Source organism: Anolis carolinensis, chromosome 2 (assembly GCF_035594765.1).
Source record: "Anolis carolinensis isolate JA03-04 chromosome 2, rAnoCar3.1.pri, whole genome shotgun sequence".
In the NCBI taxonomy this organism is placed as follows: Eukaryota; Metazoa; Chordata; class Lepidosauria; order Squamata; family Dactyloidae; genus Anolis; species Anolis carolinensis.
Genome location: NC_085842.1, coordinates 252964826 through 252983711, shown reverse-complemented (window position 1 = coordinate 252983711; position 18886 = coordinate 252964826). Strand labels below are relative to the sequence as shown.

Genomic DNA, 18886 nt, shown 5'->3' with positions numbered 1-18886 from the left:
CATGGGGTAGGACCCTTTGGCCCAAGTCCGCACTGCACAATGAAACAGGAGCACACACTTTCAAGTCAGAAACATAACTTTGTCATTATTGACACTTTTTAGAGCCTGGGTGCCTGGCCATCTGTCCAGACAGATTTGGTTTTGTACCTGTGGCATGGAAAAATGGGGTGCTGTTCCTGGGTTATATATGGCTGTTTCTATTGGCCATCTGCATGACCTTGGCTCTCAGTACAGTAGAATCTTCCTTATCCAACATTTGCTTATCCAACATTCTGGATTATCCAACGCAGTCTGCCTCCTGCTCAGATCCCCAGCTGCAGCAAGGACTGAACTTTTTACGCATTTAATTTCCAACAATGTTGTTACTATACATTCATTTTATGCAATTCTATATTTGTAGTCGATTCGATAGTAGCCAATGTTTTTGTAGCCAATGTTTTCAATACATTGTGATGTTTTGGTGCTAAAATCGTAAATGCAGTAATTACCACATAACATTACCGTGTATTAAACTGCTTTTTCAGTCAGTTTGTTGTAAAACATGATGTTTTGGTGCCAAATTTGTAAAATCATAATGTAATTTGAATTTGATAGGCTTTTCCAGTTTAATAGGCTTTTCCTTAATCCCTCCTTATTATCCAACATATTTGCTTATCCAACGTTCTGCTAGCCCGTTTATGTTGGATAAGTGAGACTCTACTGTATTTACATTCCTCTCCAGCACATCCACGTCCCAACAGCCAGGAGTAAGTTTTTGCCATTGACTAAACTGTACCCAGGGGCCCCTGGTGGCACAGTGCGTTAAAGCGCTGAGCTGCTGAACTTGCGGACCAAAAGGTGCCAGGTTCAATTCCCGGGAGCGGAATGAGCGCCCGCTGTTAGTCCCAGCTCCTGCCAACCTAGCAGTTCAAAAACATGCAAATGTGAGTAGATCAATAGGTACCGCTCTGGCGGGAAAGGTAACGGCGCTCCATGCAGTCATGCCGGCCACATGACCTTGGAGGTGTCTACGGACAATGCCGGCTCTTCGGCTTAGAAATGGAGATGAGCACCAACCCCCAGAGTCAGACATGACTGGACTTAACGTCAGGGGAAAACCTTTATCTTTTACCTTTTAACTAAACTGTACCCATGTCATCAGCATACACCCAATGAGGGACCAACAAGTATAACTCAGCAACATCATCCTGTTGTTCCCTGGCACAAGTACACCACGAAATCTGTCTTTACAGATGGCCATACAACAAGGTCTGACTAATTACAGCAATGATGACATTCTGTTCCTGGTTTGAAAGTGTCTGTTCCTGTTTCATTGTTTATTACTTAATGTGAAAGTACTTGTTGCACCCCAGGAACTTCATTTTTCTGCCACAAACTTCATTAAACAGGTGAAGGACAAAGTTCCTCTTCCCAGGACAACGTTTTTGCCTTCTACTCAAGTGTCACCTTCTTTTTAGGAACCGACCAATCAGGAACAAACATCTAAAACCTGGGGAAAAAAATCAGATAAAACACTATGTGATTTCCGATTGCAGGGACATACAGACATGCAAAGATCCGGATATCTGGCTAAAAACCGTGATAGTCCCACACTTGGAAATCTTGCATTTTTGCCTTTTGTACCCTCCTGATAGCTGCAAGAGCTCCTGGGATAAAGGTACTGTTTAGATGGGTCCTGAGGATGCCTGCCGTAGATGTGGGCGAAATGTCAGGAGAGAATGCTTCTGGAACATGGCCATACAGCCAGGAAAACTCACAGCAACCTAATACCCATAGAGTTCTTTTCCATGTTTTAAATCAATTGATGTTATTCTTGTCCACTTTCTCTGACAGGGTGCTTGTGCTGCTAAATACCTGCCATGAAAACACTTAATTTTTTCCCTCAGCATTGCACATGTTTTTAATGTACTTTTGGGTGCTGAAAACAAAAAACACAAGAACACAATACACATTTCATTAGTAATTTAATTACTGATGTCACCTATTACAACATAAAAATGTCAAACAGCGTTGGGAGAGGCAGAGTTGTGTGGGATGGAGCAAATCTGAGGCCATTTCTGGATTCAGAACTCCTACATGCCTATAGAAGCTGTATATATACAGTGTTTATAGCAGATCTGGCCCAACTTGGGCCCTTCCTGGTGTTTTGGACTTCAACTCCCAGCATTCCTAGCAGCCTCAGGCCCTTTCCTTTTCCCCCTCAGCGGAAAAGGAAGGGGCCTGAGGCTGCTAGGAATGCTGGGAGTTGAAGTCCAAAACACCAGGAGGGCCCACGTCGGCCCATGCCTGTTCTATAATTACAAAGGGTTAATCCCAAGGCGAGGAAACTCCGCCCTCCACGCTTTAGATTGGATGGCCGGACCGTAGAGGTGGGACACTGACCCCGTTCCCGTCTCCTATTGGCCACTCCAGCTGCCATTCATGTGTCTTCCAAAGCGCCTGTATGAGGGAATCCGCCTGAAGTTTGAAAAGCTGGGCGGGAGACGGAGAAGGTGAGTTATGAGGATTTATGGCTATGCAGTTTTGTCTCTAGGGCGGTTTGGAAAAGTTACTTTTTTTTGAGCTGGAGGGTTCTCTCTCTGGCGTGTGGTTTAGAAACAGGAAGTTGGCGCCTCAGAGAGCGAGTCAGTGTTCGTTTGATTGACAGTGAGCCCGGCTGACGGATTCCCATGCGCGCGAAGGGCCGCGCGCCCAATAGGCGAAACCCCGCCCACTTTGTTGCGTCACCCCACCCGAAGGAGGAAAGCCAAGGCCCCAGTCGCCTCCGAATGAGTTAACATAAAGCGCGGGAAAAGTTGACTGGCGGCCGGGGGGCGTAGTTGTTTTCGACAGCAAAATACCCACATCCTTTTGGGCCATTCCACACAGTCATATAACCCAAAATATCAAGGTAGAAAAATCAAACAATGTCTGCTTTGAACTGGGTTATCTGAGTCCACACTGTTATATGTTCCAGTTCAAAGCAGGATTTTATTCAGCTGCGTGGAAGGGGCCTTTTGAGGAAATGGCTGTTTGAGAGTTTAAGGGTGCACCTACACTGTAGAATTAATGCAGCTTGGCATTAATTCTTTGAACTACCTCGACTCCATACCATGTAATCCTGGGAGTTGCAGTTTTACAGGGTCTTTAACATTCTCTGCTAAATAGTGCTGGAGCTTCAGCAAACCACCTCTCAGTATTCCATAGCATTGAGGCAGGGCAATTAAAGAGGCGTCAAACTATATTTGAACTGGATTATATAAATCTACACTGTCATATAATCCAGTTCAAAACAGATATTATGGATTTTATATGGCAGTGTAGAAGGGGCCTCATATAATCCAGTTTAAAGCAGATAACCTGGGATCAGATCCTGGGATATAGAGTCCTTGGAGCATGCATGCAATTCCTGGTTGTCTTTGTACATTAAAAGGTAAAGGTTTCCCCTGACGTTAAGTCCAGTCGTGACTGACTCTGGGGGTTGGTGCTCATCATAGAATCATAGAATAGTAGAGTTGGAAGAGACCTCATGGGCCGTCCAGTCCAACCCCCTGCCAAGAAGTAGGAAATCGCATTCAAAGCACCCATCTCCATTTCTAAGTCGAAGAGCCGGCGTTGTCTGTAGGCACCTCCAAGGTCATGTAGCCGGCATGACTGCATGGAACGCCGTTACCTTCCCGCCTGAACGGTACCTATTGATCTACTCACATTTGCATGTTTTCGAACTTCTAGGTTGGCAGAAGCTGGAGCTAACAGCGGGTGCTCACTCCGCTCCCGGGATGGAACCTGGGACCTTACGGTCTGCAAGTTCAGCAGCTCAGCGCTTTAACACACTGAGCCACTGGAGGCTCCCTTTGTACATTAGGCTAGTGCTTTAAAGGCAAAGTTGCTCTTGATCAGTGGTTCTCAACCAGGGGTCCCCAGATGTTTTTGCCTACAACTCCAGAAATCCCAGACAGTTTACCAGCTGTTAGGATTTCTGGGAGTTGAAGACCAAAAACATCTGGGGACACCAGGTTGAGAACCACTGCTCTTGATGGTACACAGGGATCGTTGGTATCCACTGGGGGTTGGTTCCAGGACCTTCATCCCATGGATACCAAAATGTGGCAGTGCTGAAGTCCCACTTTTGCTACTTTTCATCTTATTATTACTGTCATCCTGTTTCCTCTTATATTGACCTTTCCGAGTCAAATAACTATGTAATAATGCAGGGGTCCCCAAACTTTTTAAACAGGGGGCCAGTTCACGATCCTTTGGACCGTTGGAGGGCTGGACTATAGTAATAATAGTACTAATAATAACAACAACAATAATAAAGAGGATTGGAAGAGACGCTTTGGGCCATTGGGTCCAACCCCCTTCTGCCTTTGTGCACCGAAAGCACAAGCAAAGCACCCCTGACAGAGGGCCATCCAGCCTCAATGTTAATAATAATAATAATAATAATAATAATAATAATAATAATAATAATAAAGAGGGTTGGAAGAGACCCCTTGGGCCATTTAGTCCAATCCCCTTCTGCCTTTGTGCACCAAAAGCACAAACAAAGCACCCCTGAAAGATGGCCACCCAGCCTCAATGTTGATAATAATAATAATAATAATAATAATAATAATTAATAATAAGGATTGTAAAAAAAGAAGAGACCCCTTGGGTCATTTAGCCCAACCCCCTTCTGCCGTTGTGCCGTGGGGGCCGGATAAATGGCTTCGATGGGCCGCATCCGGCCCCCGGGCCTTAGTTTGGGGACCCCTGTAATAATGTGTCCCATTCTTGTCTGCATTAGCTCATTTGTACCCAGGAGTCCTTTTTTCTTGAGCACTATTTGTATTTGTCTTCTGCTCAGTAGCTAGTTGAATGCCTTCCTGGGAGTCTAATCTTCTAGAAATATCTTTTGCTTTATTTTTTTACTGCACCACACTATGATTTTTGAGATAGAAATTACTTAGAAGTGGTTTGCCATGGCTTATTTCTGTGCAATAAAACCAAAAATCCTTTTATCTCAGGGCCCTTCCACACAGCCACATATGACCTAGAATATCAAGGCAGAAAATCCCACAATATCTGTTTGAACTGGGTTATCTGAGTCCACACTGCTGTATATTCCAGTCCAGAGCAGATAACGTGGGATTTTATTCAGCTGTGTGGAAGGGACCTCAGATTCTCTGCTGCCACTACCTACCCTGTTTCCTCAAAAATAAGACATCCCCTGAAAATGAGACCTAGTAGAGTTTTTACTGAACTGCTAAATATAAGGCCTCCTACAAAAGTAAGACCTTGCAAAGTTTTTGTCTGGAAGGATGCCCTCCAAACAGAACACCAGAGCAAGCAGGATTAGTAAATGTACGTACGTACCATAGATTGTTGTACATGGAAATAATGGTAGTAACAAGAAATTATTGATAGGATTCACAGTTTGTCTGGTTATACTGGTTTGTGATGACAACTACTGTACAGTATATAATAAATGTTCATTTTTTTTGTTCAACAATAAATGTGAATTCTTCATGGAAAAATAAGACATCCTCTGAAAATAAGACCTAGTGCATCTTTGGGAGCAAAGATTAATATAAGACACTCTTATTTTCAGGGAAACATGATAGCATCTCTTTGTCACACTTAAAGTACATGTACACTGTAGAATTCATGCAGTTTGACATCACTTTAACAGCCATGACCTAATGCTATGGACTCATGGGAACTGTAGTTTATTGAGGCACCAGCAGCTTTTTTTTAAAGAGAAGACTAAAAATCTTCCATTCCACTGTTAAGGGTGCAGTGAGAAGGAAACATATTACAACAGTTGAATTCAACTGTTTGTAAAATGGTTATTACTTAATATTAGTGATATTTCTGTTTATATTTTAGGGGTTTATACATGTAAAATGATGAAATGCCTAGATACAGAAATTGAGCCTGTTTGTTTGTTGAATCATGTATTTTTTGATATTAGGAATCAGATCTTTGGCAGATGTGAAACTAAATATTTGATTTAATCTGCAATATTTTATCTACAATGTTATTAATTTTCAACTGTTTATATTTATATTTGAGGGATGACAGAGTGATTTCCTAGAAGTCATGTGAACTATCACTTTTTCAGTCAAACCTTTAACTTGAATTTAGACTTTTCCTATTTACAAAGATTTTGAAAGATCAATAATCACTTGCATTACTGTTCTTAATCTAGAGAATATCAAGATGTACAACTGCAATTTATTTTGTGTAAGAGGAGGTTCTCTCCATCATAGCATTTTCTTTCTTTCCTCGTTTGTTTTTGTAATATATACACAGATGATTGATCTGGCACTGCCATCTTTTGGATGGAAACAGATTTGCTAAATATAAATATTTATACTTTTTGCCCTCTTGTGGACTGGCATTTATTTTTGTAAAAGGGCAGAGGGGAAAGGATAGCACTAAAACCCACTAGTCTCTATCTTAACTTTCCAATACAGTACATTAAAGATACATTATCTTTAAATATACATTATATCTAAAATAGATAAAAATACATTAACTCTAAAATAGTATCATTTTTTCTTAATTGTCCATACAAACACATGCATACAATTTATATTTTCCCAGGAAAAAAACTTTAAAAAAAGGGGGGGGGCTGTATTATTCCAATATTGGGTTGGATTTTTTTTAGCATGGCCTTCACATCTGTGAGCAGAATCCTTTTCTTGGGGGGCGGGGGGAGGAGGAGGATGTGGAGATGTAGTGAGTAGGGGCTTTTGTTACAATTGGATGCCTCACCTTGCACTAGTACAAAGCCACTATTTGATACAGTCAGTTGCTTCTCTTTATTTGTTTTTATTTTTGAGATCATGAAGCTGATTTGGTATTAAATGAATATAAGTCTACATTTCAATTGTTTTAATGCTGTGCTATTTTATAAGTATCACAAAGCATTTTTAAAAATGGGAACATCTCAGAGAAGTGGTTTACTTAGGCATTATTAGGCACACACACCCAATACTCTGGAAAATATCTTCCTGTGCACATTTGCTGTCAAGTTTTGAAAATTAAATTACCAATTTAAGTTAGTATGTTTCCTCTCTGACTTGGGGTGTTCTTAATGTATGTTAATGTATGAGGGTAGAGATAGTTGCATCACTCTATACAAGCATTGTCGTTCTTTGGTGTACTATAGGGAACTGGCTTTAAAATTGTTAACAAAAGTTACTGACTAAAATGTTACAATTCAGACACTAATCCAGAGAGCTCACTTGACAGAATAAAGTTAATCCGTTCCATGTTAGAAATGCTGCTTATAGAGTCTGAAGGATATAACAAATACCCCATGCCTCAGCTCCACGGGGTTCCCCACTTCCTCAAAGTATAGAAGAACAAGCGTTCGACTGGGAGGGTCTGAGGCAGGAGAGGCAAGACTTCATTTTGTTCTCTGCCAGAAAGCAGCTGAAGCAACTTGAGGAGAACTATAATTATTGCGAACTCCTCAGTCTGTGCTAATTTTGTAGCAGCGTGAAATGTAATAAGAAGACAGAATCAGCGGCTGTAGTTAATATGGGGGGAAAGAGAGTCCACACTTGCAGTGGTGTAGGTATTAATTGGGGGGGGGGGGAACTTAATTTTTACTGAAAATAAACCAAGGGGAATAATTTTTCAGTGTCAGTGGCATGGGTTACACGACCTTTGCCACTTATAATTTATGCAAACAAACTCTGTTAAGGTCTAATGTGTCAGGCAACCTGATCCTACGGTGCTAAGGCAGCACAAGGATGATTCTGTTGTTTCATGCTCAGCATCTCTGTGAGGTGGGCCAGGACAGTCTTCATACTTTCAGTTTGATTTAGTAGTGAGAACAGCATTTTTAATGATTTGTATTGGATGTCATATAAGCTGTAGTGCAAGGGGCAGCATAATATATAGTCCCCATTGCAATTGTGTAATGGAGAGAAAACATTACCGTAGATCTCTCAATTGCATTAATTTTATATTTTTTCCCTCTTCACTAACAAAATAGACATTCTCATAGTACTGTAACAATGTTGGATGCCAGCCTCTTGTCTTTGAAATCATTTTCTTACCACAATATTCTGGGTACTCTTCAAAACTGTTTTATCAAAGTAGTTTATGCATTTATGATGTTTTGGATTTTGATTCCCAAATTAATATATATAGGTTTTCACTAGGATGGTATGCATTTGATGCAGAAGTGATTCAATTTTTTTTTCAAATTATCATTTTCAGGAAACTTGCAAATACAGGTTGAATATCACTTAACCAAAATGCTTGGAACCAGAACCATTTTGGATTTTCAAAATAAAACATTGGAAAATTTGTATTTGTATATACAAATATAATAAGATGCCTTGGAGATGGGACCTTAGTCTAAACATGAAATTCAGTTCTCTTTCATATACATATTATACACATAGCCTGAAGGAAATTTTATATACTATTTCTAATATATTGGTGCATGAAACCAAGTTTGTGTTCACTCAACCGTCAGAAAGCAAAAGTGTCACTATCTCAACCACTTACCTGGACAATTTTGGATTTTGGAGGATTTTGGATTCTGGAATTCCAAATACAGAATGCTCAACCTGCAATGTACTGGTGCCCCAGTGTTGTTTGCTTTTTAGAAAAGTTTCAGAATGATAATAGGTAGTCCCCGAGTTACAAACATCTAACTTGTAAACGACTCATAGTTAAGAATGGGAGGGTGAGACAACAGGAAGCGAGAGAATTCTACTCCCGGAAGAGAAATTAACCCCTGAAAAGTTGTCATGGGAAAAAGTTTCTCCAATGAAGCTTTATCTCTAATCCTTGTTTCTTTCTTTCTTTTTTTTAAAAATAATTTTTATTAAATTTTGAAAATAACAATAAAATGGGTTAGGAAAGTATGGGGGGGGAAGAAAGGATGGGGGGTAGGGAGGGGAGTGGTAGAAAGTGAGGGGGAAAGGAGTAATAAGGGTAGGGGGGGTCAGGGTCCTTGTCGATTCTTGACTTCCATTCTTCTCTATAAAGTTGTCGTAACTATTTGTATTATTTATGTTGTTGGTATCATTCTTTTTTTGTGTGTGTCGACAGTTGACACTTCTCCTTCGCGTTAAGGGCTTTATAACAATATTCTAACTTTTTCTTTCTTCATCCAGTCCTTTACCAGTGTCCAATCTATCCCTTTTTTTGGCTTATTTTGTGTTGTTGATAGCAGGAACGTTAGGTAGTCCATATTCATTATATCCCATATTCTTTTTATCCATTCTTCCACTTTGGGTATTAATTTCTGTTTCCATAATCTTGCAAGAACTAATCTGGCAGCTGTTGTTAAGTGTGTTAAGATTTTGTCTTCATTCTTTCCCCATTGGTTATTCGTCATGCCCAATAGAAAGAATTCTGGGAGTAGTGGTATTTTTATCTTTAAAATTTTTTGACATTTGTCGTGGATTTCCCTCCAGTACGGTTTTACCTTCTCACAAGACCACCACATGTGTAGATATGGTCCTTCACCTCTTCCACATTTCCAGCATTTAATCGTCTTTCCTTTGGTAAATTTTGATATCCTTTTTGGGGTCAGGTGCCACCTATAGAACATTTTCCACCAATTTTCTTTCAATTCATAGGCATATGTATAATTTAATTTTTCCCCCATAAAAGTTCCCATTCCTCTAATCGTATAGTTCTTCCTAGATCTCTTGCCCAATTTGTCATGCACTCTTTTATTTGTTCCTTCTCAGTACTCCATTCCAATAGAAATTTATATATTTTTGCAATTTTCCTCTTTCCCTTGTCTAATATTACATCCCATGGTGTTACGTTATCCTCGAATCCCTGAATCTTATCTTTATTGAAGCTTTCTTTTAATTGATAATACTGGAGCCAGGTTAGATTGCCATATTTTAATTTTAATTCTTCCTGTGATTTTAATTTTATTTCCCTTCCTTCTTTTTCTAGTATATCTCTATACGTAGGCCATGTGTTCCATCCCAGTTCTCTTCTCTGGCGTGCCTCCATAGAAGACACCCAGAGGGGGGTTTTATTATAGATTCTCTGTTTATATTTATTCCAGATCTTGAGTAAGGCCGAACGAATAAAATGGTTGCCAAATTTTTTTTCGATTGGTGCTTTGTTGTACCATAGGTACGCATGCCAGCCGGCTCGCAAATCATGTCCTTTCAGGGTCAACATTTTCTTATTGCTTAAATTAATCCAATCCCTTACCCAGTCTAATCCGCAGGCTTCTGAGTAAAGGGCAAGGTTCGGTAAACCTAAACCCCCTCTATTTTTGGCATCTGTCAAATTTGTATAATTTATTCTTGGTTTCTTATTATTCCAGATGAATTTTGATATATCTTTATTCCATTCTTTGAATAACTTCTGGTTCCTAATTATTGGAAGGTTTTGGAAAAGATATATCATTTTTGGTAATACATTTGATTTAATCTCTAATCCTTGTTTCCATAACAAGCCAAAACTTTTAAAATCCTATTATCACAGGAACAGAAAGTGAGGGGAAATATGAACAGGAGCACAGACAGCAAAACAACAACAACAACAAAAACCACAGGGATGTTAACCCTTTCCTATGCTATCCAAAAGCATGTGTGTGTATATGACTGGAGTTACACTTAAAAAATTTCCTGTTCCAATTAAACAAATTTAGCTTAAGAACAAACCTACAGAATCTATCTTGTTTGTAACTTGGGGAGTGTCTGTTTAAGGAGACTTAATGTATTAGTCAAGGGAATGTTTTGAGCCTCAAATTATGGATATGGAAAGAGGAAAGTGGCTCTGTCATTTCCCCTCCCTGGTATTCTGTAACATCAGAAGTGACACCAAGGTGGAGAGAGTAGAAGGGGTTGATGTGCCTTTCTTCCAGGATGGACCAAACTCTTTCTTTTTTACTCCAAGAAGGGGGTGGTTTCCTTTTTTGATGGGAGCTAAAATATAGTATATATTTTATACTATATAGTAAACCCATGTATAAGAGGACATGGGTTTTTGGGGGGGCTTTATTTTTTTACTCAGTTTTCTATTTATTTATTTACAACATTTATACCCCGCCCTTCTCACCCGAGGGGACTCAGGGCGGCTTACAAAAATTGGCAAAATTTAATGCCCAAAATGCAATCATAAAAACAAAACAATATAAACAGATCTATTAATAACAATGTTAAAACACATTATAAAAACCTTAAAAACGTATATATAATTAATTCCATTCATCCAAGATCCTCATGCTTCATCCTTAAATCAGGCCATGTCAACTTTGTCATTTACTCATCAAAAGCTTGGGCACATAACCATGTTTTCACAGCCCTTCTGAATCCCAGCAGGGTAGGAGACTGTCGGATATCTCCAGGGAGGGCGTACCACAGCCGGGGAGCCACCACCGAGAAGGCCCTGTCCCTCGTTCCCACCAGCCGCGCCTGTGAGACAGGTGGGACCGAGAGCAGGGCCTCTCCAGATGATCTTAGTGATCTTACTGGTTCATAGGAGGAGATACGTTTGGACAAGTAGATTGGGCCAGAACCGTTTAGGGCTTTATAGGTCAAGACCAGCACTTTGAATTATAATAGAGATAGAGGCGCTAGGGAGGCGAAGCGCCGAAGCGCCAGAATTGCTGCCAGACAATTAGCTGATTAAGTTGCTTCCCTTGGGAAATTCTAAGGAGTCATGCATCTGGACACAGCTTGGGTTTCACTTTTAGTTCTCCAGGGAAAGTGTTCTTCTGGCGGGAAACGAGACCCTATTTAGGTGTTTTGCCGCAAAGGAAACTTTGCGGAGTCAATTCGTCAGCTCGAGGAGTGAGATCGTGTGTGGACTCCAGTTCCTTGTTTCCCGGATCAAGTTCAAGTCTGCCTTGTACCGCGTTTGCCACGGACCTTGTTTTTGCTCTTGTTGCCTTGTTTCAAGTCTTGTTCTAGCCAAGTATCAAGTTTGCTTCCAGCCTGATTGCCAAGTTTCTATGGACTAAAGGACCTTGTCTTCTCCCCACACTTTGCTTGGCAAAGTGTGTGTTTCGGTTATTGGATTATAACTTTGGACTCTAATATCACATATTGGACATTATTTTCCTGGACTATATTTGACCTTTCCTGAAAGGTCTACTTCTGAACTATATTCTTCACCTGTTTTTATTGACTTTATATATTTCCTTAATAAAGATATTAGATAGAATCTGGCCTCTGCGCATGGTTATTGGTGCTCTGTAGCCTGGGTCCTGACAGTTTGACTCCGCCACCCTAAGCACCAATTAACCTTAGGCCAGGATGTCTATAGGAACCGGGGCGGAAGCCCAACCACTCAGCTACACCATTTCCAAGGATGAATTCGACAGAATCCGTGATACACTCCGTACGCAGGAGGGAGAAATACGGGGCTTGAAGGAACGAGGTGTCCGGCTCCCTGCCCTAGCGCTTCCAACCAAATTTTCTGGAGAAGCCTCCAAGGTTCATGTTTTCCGTCGCCAGTGCCAGGCGTACATTGAAGCCCGCCAAGCCGAGTTTCCCCAAGAAGAAGTCAAGGTGGCATGGATTTACAGTCTCCTAGAATGGCCTGCGGCCAATTGGGCGACAGCGCTATTTGATGCGAATTCCATGCACCTAAGTTCCGCGCAAAACTTCCTGAATCACCTTAAAGCGACATGGGGGATCGAGGACAACGAGGAGGCGGCCGGCCATAAACTCCGGCGTCTTTTCCAGGGGGACAGGCCGTTGTCCCAGTACATAGCTGAGTTCCGGGTGTTGGCTCAGAACACCGGCTGGAACGATATAGCCCTCAGAGGACAGTTTCGTGAGGGTCTCAACATCGAGATGCAGGAAGAAATCTCTAAGGTGGACCCTCCAAATTCTCTTGAGAGACTTATCAGTCATTGTCTACGGGCCGAAGTTCTGCTTGCCAACAAAAAACAGTGGCTCCGTGGCCAGAGTGGAAGAGCCGGAGTGAAACCTCCCGCTTCCACCAGTATTCAGCCACGTCCAGTGTGGAGACCCCCACCTCCAGCCCCAAACCCCAGGGGAAGCGAGGAGGAGCTGATGCAGTTGGGCAATGTGCGCCCCAGACTAGATGTTGCCGAAAAGGCCCGCCGCCAACGTTTAAACCTCTGTTGGTACTGCGGGAACGGGGGGCACTTCGCCAAAGGATGCTCAGCCAAGGGAAAGCCCACCACCTGCCTGGCGGCGGCGTCCTCCGCGGAGGCGGAAGCGGCCGCGGCGACTGAAATCAAGCCGGAGGGGGAAGCCAGCGACCGGGCGTAGAGAGGCTCGACAACCCGGTCAAAAACCCCGCTCAAGAGCCGCAAACCGGGGTCCTATTTCTCCTGGTGATTACGCTGTGGTCGGTAAAAAAGGGACCCGTCATGATCCATGCCATGATAGACTCAGGGGCAACAAACAATTTCATTGATAGAGAGTATGCCGACTCTCTGGGATTACAATATCACGATTTCAAGAATGCCCGGGTGGTGCAAGCCATAGATGGTCGTCCCTTAAAGACGGGGCCAGTAAGCCAATGGACTGAACCCACCAGGATGTGGATAAGGGAGCACATGGAAGAAATTTCCTTCTTCGTTACCGAGGTTCCCCATTTCCCTGTGATTCTGGGGATTCCATGGCTGACGCTCCACGACCCAAACATCTCCTGGTCCAACAGAGAACTACAGTTTGCCTCCAAATATTGCCAAAACCACTGTCTAGTAGCCAAGGTCTGCCATGCCACAGACGCTGAACCCATCATCACCTTGCCCAAGAAATATTCGGACTTTGGGACGTTTTCAATTAAAAGGAAGCCGAGAAACTACCCCCACATAGACCCTACGACTGTGCCATTGACTTGGTGGAGGGGGCCCCGATTCCGCGAGGACACCTCTACTCCCTGACTGAACCAGAGCAAGAAGTTCTCAGGGAGTTCATAGAGTCAAACCTTCGCAAGGGATTCATCAGACCCTCTCAATCCCCAGCTGCTTCCCCAGTAATGTTTGTGAAGAAGAAGTCAGGGGACCTACGCTTGGTTGTGGACTATAGAGCATTGAACAATATCACGAAGCGGAACCGCTACCCCCTGCCTTTGATCTCGGACCTATTAGACCGGCTCCGAGGGGCCAAGGTTTACACCAAGCTGGATCTCCGGGGGGCTTACAATCTAGTTCGCATCAGAGAAGGGGACAAATGGAAAACCGCCTTCCAGACCAAATTCGGATTATTCGAGTCCCTAGTCATGAATTACGGATTATCCGGAGCTCCCGCAACGTTCCAGCATTTTGTCAACGATATCTTCCAGGATTATCTAGATCGGTTCTTGATCATATACTTGGACGATTTTTTGGTGTTTTCTAGATCACAATCGGAGCACGAGAAACACGTCAGAAAGGTGCTACAACGATTGCGGGATCATGGACTATATGCCAAGTTAGAAAAATGCGCCTTTGATCTGTAAGAAGTAGACTTCCTGGGGTACCGCGTCTCGCCTCTAGGGCTCTCCATGGACCCAGCAAAGGTCTCAGCAGTATTGGAATGGCGGGCGCCAACCAACAAGAAGGAAGTGCAGCGCTTCTTGGGGTTCGCAAACTACTACCGCAAATTCATCCCAGACTTCGCTCGCTGGTCTGACCCAATCACCAGCTGCATCCGTGGAAAACAGCCTTTCCGCTGGACGGAGCAAGCAGAGAAAGGGTTCCAGCAGTTAAAGAAGTTATTCACGACCCAGCCAATTCTTCAGCACCCTGATCCAAAAACCCCTTTTGTTGTACAGGCTGACGCCTCTGATGTGGCAATTGGGGCTATACTCATGCAACCAGTGGGAGAGCATCTCCATCCTTGTGCCTATTACTCCCGTCAACTAACAGCCCCAGAGAGAAATTACACTATTTGGGAGAAAGAACTTTTGGCCATAAAGGCAGCTTTTGAAAATTGGAGACATTGGTTGGAAGGGGCCAAATTTTCCATTGAGGTTCATACTGACCATCGTAATTTGGAACATCTAAGAACTGCACGTAAGCTAAATCAAAGGCAGCAGCACTGGGCTTTATTCTTTGAGCGTTTTGACTTCCAGATCCATTATGTAACCCCGGCTCAGACCAAGCAAGCAGATGCTCTATCACGGAAACCAGAGTATGCTGCAGGACGCAGAGAGACCTTCGAATCCCGATTGCTGCAGCCCGAAAACTTTGCCACGCTCACAGTGGGAAACACCAAATCCACTTCAGTTGAACCGACTCCCTCTACTCCAGGACCCCTTTGTGCTCAAGAAATTAGAGCCAGTCAACAGGTGGATGCCTGGGCTCAAGATCAAATTCGCCAAGGACTACGTTTCCCTTTCTCACTTAAGGATGGGCTATTATGCTACAGAAATCATGTCTACATCCCTCCAGGACCAGGCAGAGAAAAGGCACTTCATCTGTGTCATGACTGCAAGCCAGCAGGGCATTTTGGGCTTTTCAAAACCATGCATTTGATCTTACGGGATTTCTGGTGGCCCAAGATCCGCAAGGATGTGGAGAAATATGTCAATACCTGCCCGGTATGCCAGCGTTCCAAGACAAGAAGGGAGAAGCCCTCAGGGCTACTGCATCCCTTCCTACTCCATCTCGTCCATGGGAGATAATTTCTGCGGATTTTATCACTGACCTACCACCCTCCCTTGGATATACCACGATCCTAGTGGTGGTGGACCTTTTTACCAAATTGGCCCATTTCGTTCCTTGTGATGGCCTTCCCACGGCCAAAGAGACTGCAGATTTATTCCTTCAACATATTTTCCGGCTACATGGATTGCCCAAGAGTTTGGTCACTGACCGTGGATCTCAATTCACCTCTCGATTCTGGAAGGCACTGCAACAACTACTGGGCATAGACTCTCGTTTATCTTCAGCTCACCATCCCCAAACAGATGGGCAAACGGAGCGCACCAATGCCACTTTGGAACAATACCTTCGCTGTTATGTAAACTATCAACAGGACAATTGGGCGTCCCTATTACCTCTGTCAGAGTTTGCCTACAACAACGGTGTCCAGGCTTCATCCAAGGAAACCCCGTTCTTTGCAAACTACGGTTTCCATCCACATTTCTTTCCTTCTGTCATTGAAACCTCAGAAGTCCCCGCAGCGGAGGACTGGCTGCAAGAACTCACAGCGGTGCAACAACTATTGCTCCAGCAACTGGACCAAGCCAAGGAGGACTACAAACGCCACGCTGACAGTCATCGCCAGCCGGGCCCCGAAATCAAGGTAGGAGATCGGGTTCTGTTGTCCACTCGCTTTTTGCCCTCCCACCGTCCCTGCCGGAAGCTAGATGCCCATTTCATTGGTCCCTATCCAGTGGTGGCGCAACTTAACCCCGTGACTTTCAAACTCCAACTTCCGCGCTCTATGCGCATTCATCCAGTGTTTCATCGTTCCCTGCTCCTTCCGGCGGATGGTGTACGCCCTGATGCGGACCGGCCGGCCCCCACCCCTGTTTTGGTGGACGGGGAGGAAGAATTCGAGGTTCAGGACATTTTGGATTCTCGCTTCCACCGCCGCCGCCTTCAGTATCTCATTGACTGGGTGGGTTTTGGCCCCGAAGAACGCTCTTGGGAAGATGCTTCCACAGTCCATGCCCCCGACTTAGTCCGCCGCTTCCATCAGGCCTACCCTGCCAAGCCGCGGCCCCGTGGCCTGCGGAGAGGGCCCATGTTGGAGAGGGGCCTTGAGGGCGGGGATAGTGTGATGTCTCATGGGCCATGTAGTCCCGTTCCTAGTACTATTGTGGCAGATGAAGAGGAAAACTTGGGATTCCCACCGATTCAGCCAGAATCGGAGCCCCTGCACCTGCAGGATGTTTGCCCTCAAGAAGTCAGCCAAACAAGCCTTGGGCAGAATTCTCCCCCGTTTTCTCGTAAGGACAACATTTATACCCCGCCCTTCTCACCCTAGGGGACTCAGGGCGGCTTACAAAAATTGGCAAAATTTAATGCCCAAAATGCAATCATAAAAACAAAACAATATAAACAGATCTATTAATAACAATGTTAAAACACATTATAAAAACCTTAAAAACGTATATATAATTAATTCCATTCATCCAAGATCCTCATGCTTCATCCTTAAATCAGGCCATGTCAACTTTGTCATTTACTCATCAAAAGCTTGGGCACATAACCATGTTTTCACAGCCCTTCTGAATCCCAGCAGGGTAGGAGACTGTCGGATATCTCCAGGGAGGGCGTACCACAGCCGGGGAGCCACCACCGAGAAGGCCCTGTCCCTCGTTCCCACCAGCCGCGCCTGTGAGACAGGTGGGACCGAGAGCAGGGCCTCTCCAGATGATCTTAGTGATCTTACTGGTTCATAGGAGGAGATACGTTTGGACAAGTAGATTGGGCCAGAACCGTTTAGGGCTTTATAGGTCAAGACCAGCACTTTGAATTATAATAGAGATAGAGGCGCTAGGGAGGCGAAGCGCCGAAGCGCCAGAATTGCTGCCAGACAATTAGCTGATTAAGTTGCTTCCCTTGGGAAATTCTAAGGAGTCATGCATCTGGACACAGCTTGGGTTTCACTTTTAGTTCTCCAGGGAAAGTGTTCTTCTGGCGGGAAACGAGACCCTATTTAGGTGTTTTGCCGCAAAGGAAACTTTGCGGAGTCAATTCGTCAGCTCGAGGAGTGAGATCGTGTGTGGACTCCAGTTCCTTGTTTCCCGGATCAAGTTCAAGTCTGCCTTGTACCGCGTTTGCCACGGACCTTGTTTTTGCTCTTGTTGCCTTGTTTCAAGTCTTGTTCTAGCCAAGTATCAAGTTTGCTTCCAGCCTGATTGCCAAGTTTCTATGGACTAAAGGACCTTGTCTTCTCCCCACACTTTGCTTGGCAAAGTGTGTGTTTCGGTTATTGGATTATAACTTTGGACTCTAATATCACATATTGGACATTATTTTCCTGGACTATATTTGACCTTTCCTGAAAGGTCTACTTCTGAACTATATTCTTCACCTGTTTTTATTGACTTTATATATTTCCTTAATAAAGATATTAGATAGAATCTGGCCTCTGCGCATGGTTATTGGTGCTCTGTAGCCTGGGTCCTGACACTTATACATGAGTGTACAAGGTAATTCTTTGCCTGTTTGCAGTCTTTCCTATTCCACATCATCTCTCCCCCTCCCCCCACTGCAGCTTTTCCTTGCTAAAAAGACAGCAACATCTTGCTTTTTGTTGTTTTATGCCTTATGGCAGTTCTAAGGCCACACTGTCATGGGGTAGATCAGATGGCTTATCCAATTCTCTAGTGCCATTAAAGTTTTCATTCAGTTTTGGTAGAAATTCCTAATTTCCCCCAGGGAAGTGGCAGGCTCAGATTCTTTGAGTGGCATACATGGAATCAGTGAAATCATTGTTTTTCTTGGCCTCTTGGGAAGTACGTAGGTATATTAGCAAGCTATAATGAAGAAATGGAAAAAGAAGGATTTCCTCATTGGTTGTCATGTTCATTTACTACTAAGATGTCATATCCAATAAAGTGCCTTTTAAGCCTCCTTCTGCCAACTATCCAGAAGCTGTTTGGGAAAGTAGTCTTATTTGCAAAGGTAGGTCATAGTTCCCTCTGGTCTCCTACTTTCAGTATTTAAATTTATCTCCATAAGACTATGTATGGTAAACTCTAGACTCTCTTGGGCTAATAAAACTGGCAGTGACAGTAAATATTTTTCTTTTTCGTATTCATTTTGTATATCATAAATCAGGCACCGTTAGTAATAATACTGAGATAAGTTACAAAGCCAATCCAGTTAAAGTTAACTCCAAAGTGATCAAGTTCCAGTGTGTTAGTCCAAAACAATAAAGATTTTTGAATCTCTTCTTAGCTTGTATCATATAACACACACATGAGAGACATGTACGGTTGTTGTTGTTATTTGCAACAATAAAAATAATGTTTTTAAATACTATGGTTGTTCTATTGT

General features: G+C 43.3%; 1 protein-coding gene across 3 annotated transcripts in view; it reads left to right on the top strand.

The window, feature by feature from the left end:
• The first annotated feature begins 2347 nt into the window (after positions 1-2347).
• fancc (FA complementation group C) overlaps positions 2348-18886 on the top strand; it is an 83713-nt gene continuing 67174 nt past the window's right edge. For 2 of the 3 annotated variants that reach the window (XM_008103220.3, XM_062972079.1), the window contains exon 1: positions 2352-2492. The gene's annotated coding sequence lies outside the window, so the exon portion shown is untranslated. Of the gene's footprint in view, positions 2493-18886 lie in introns of all 3 variants that reach the window. The other variant, XM_003216508.4, reaches the window with a different exon arrangement.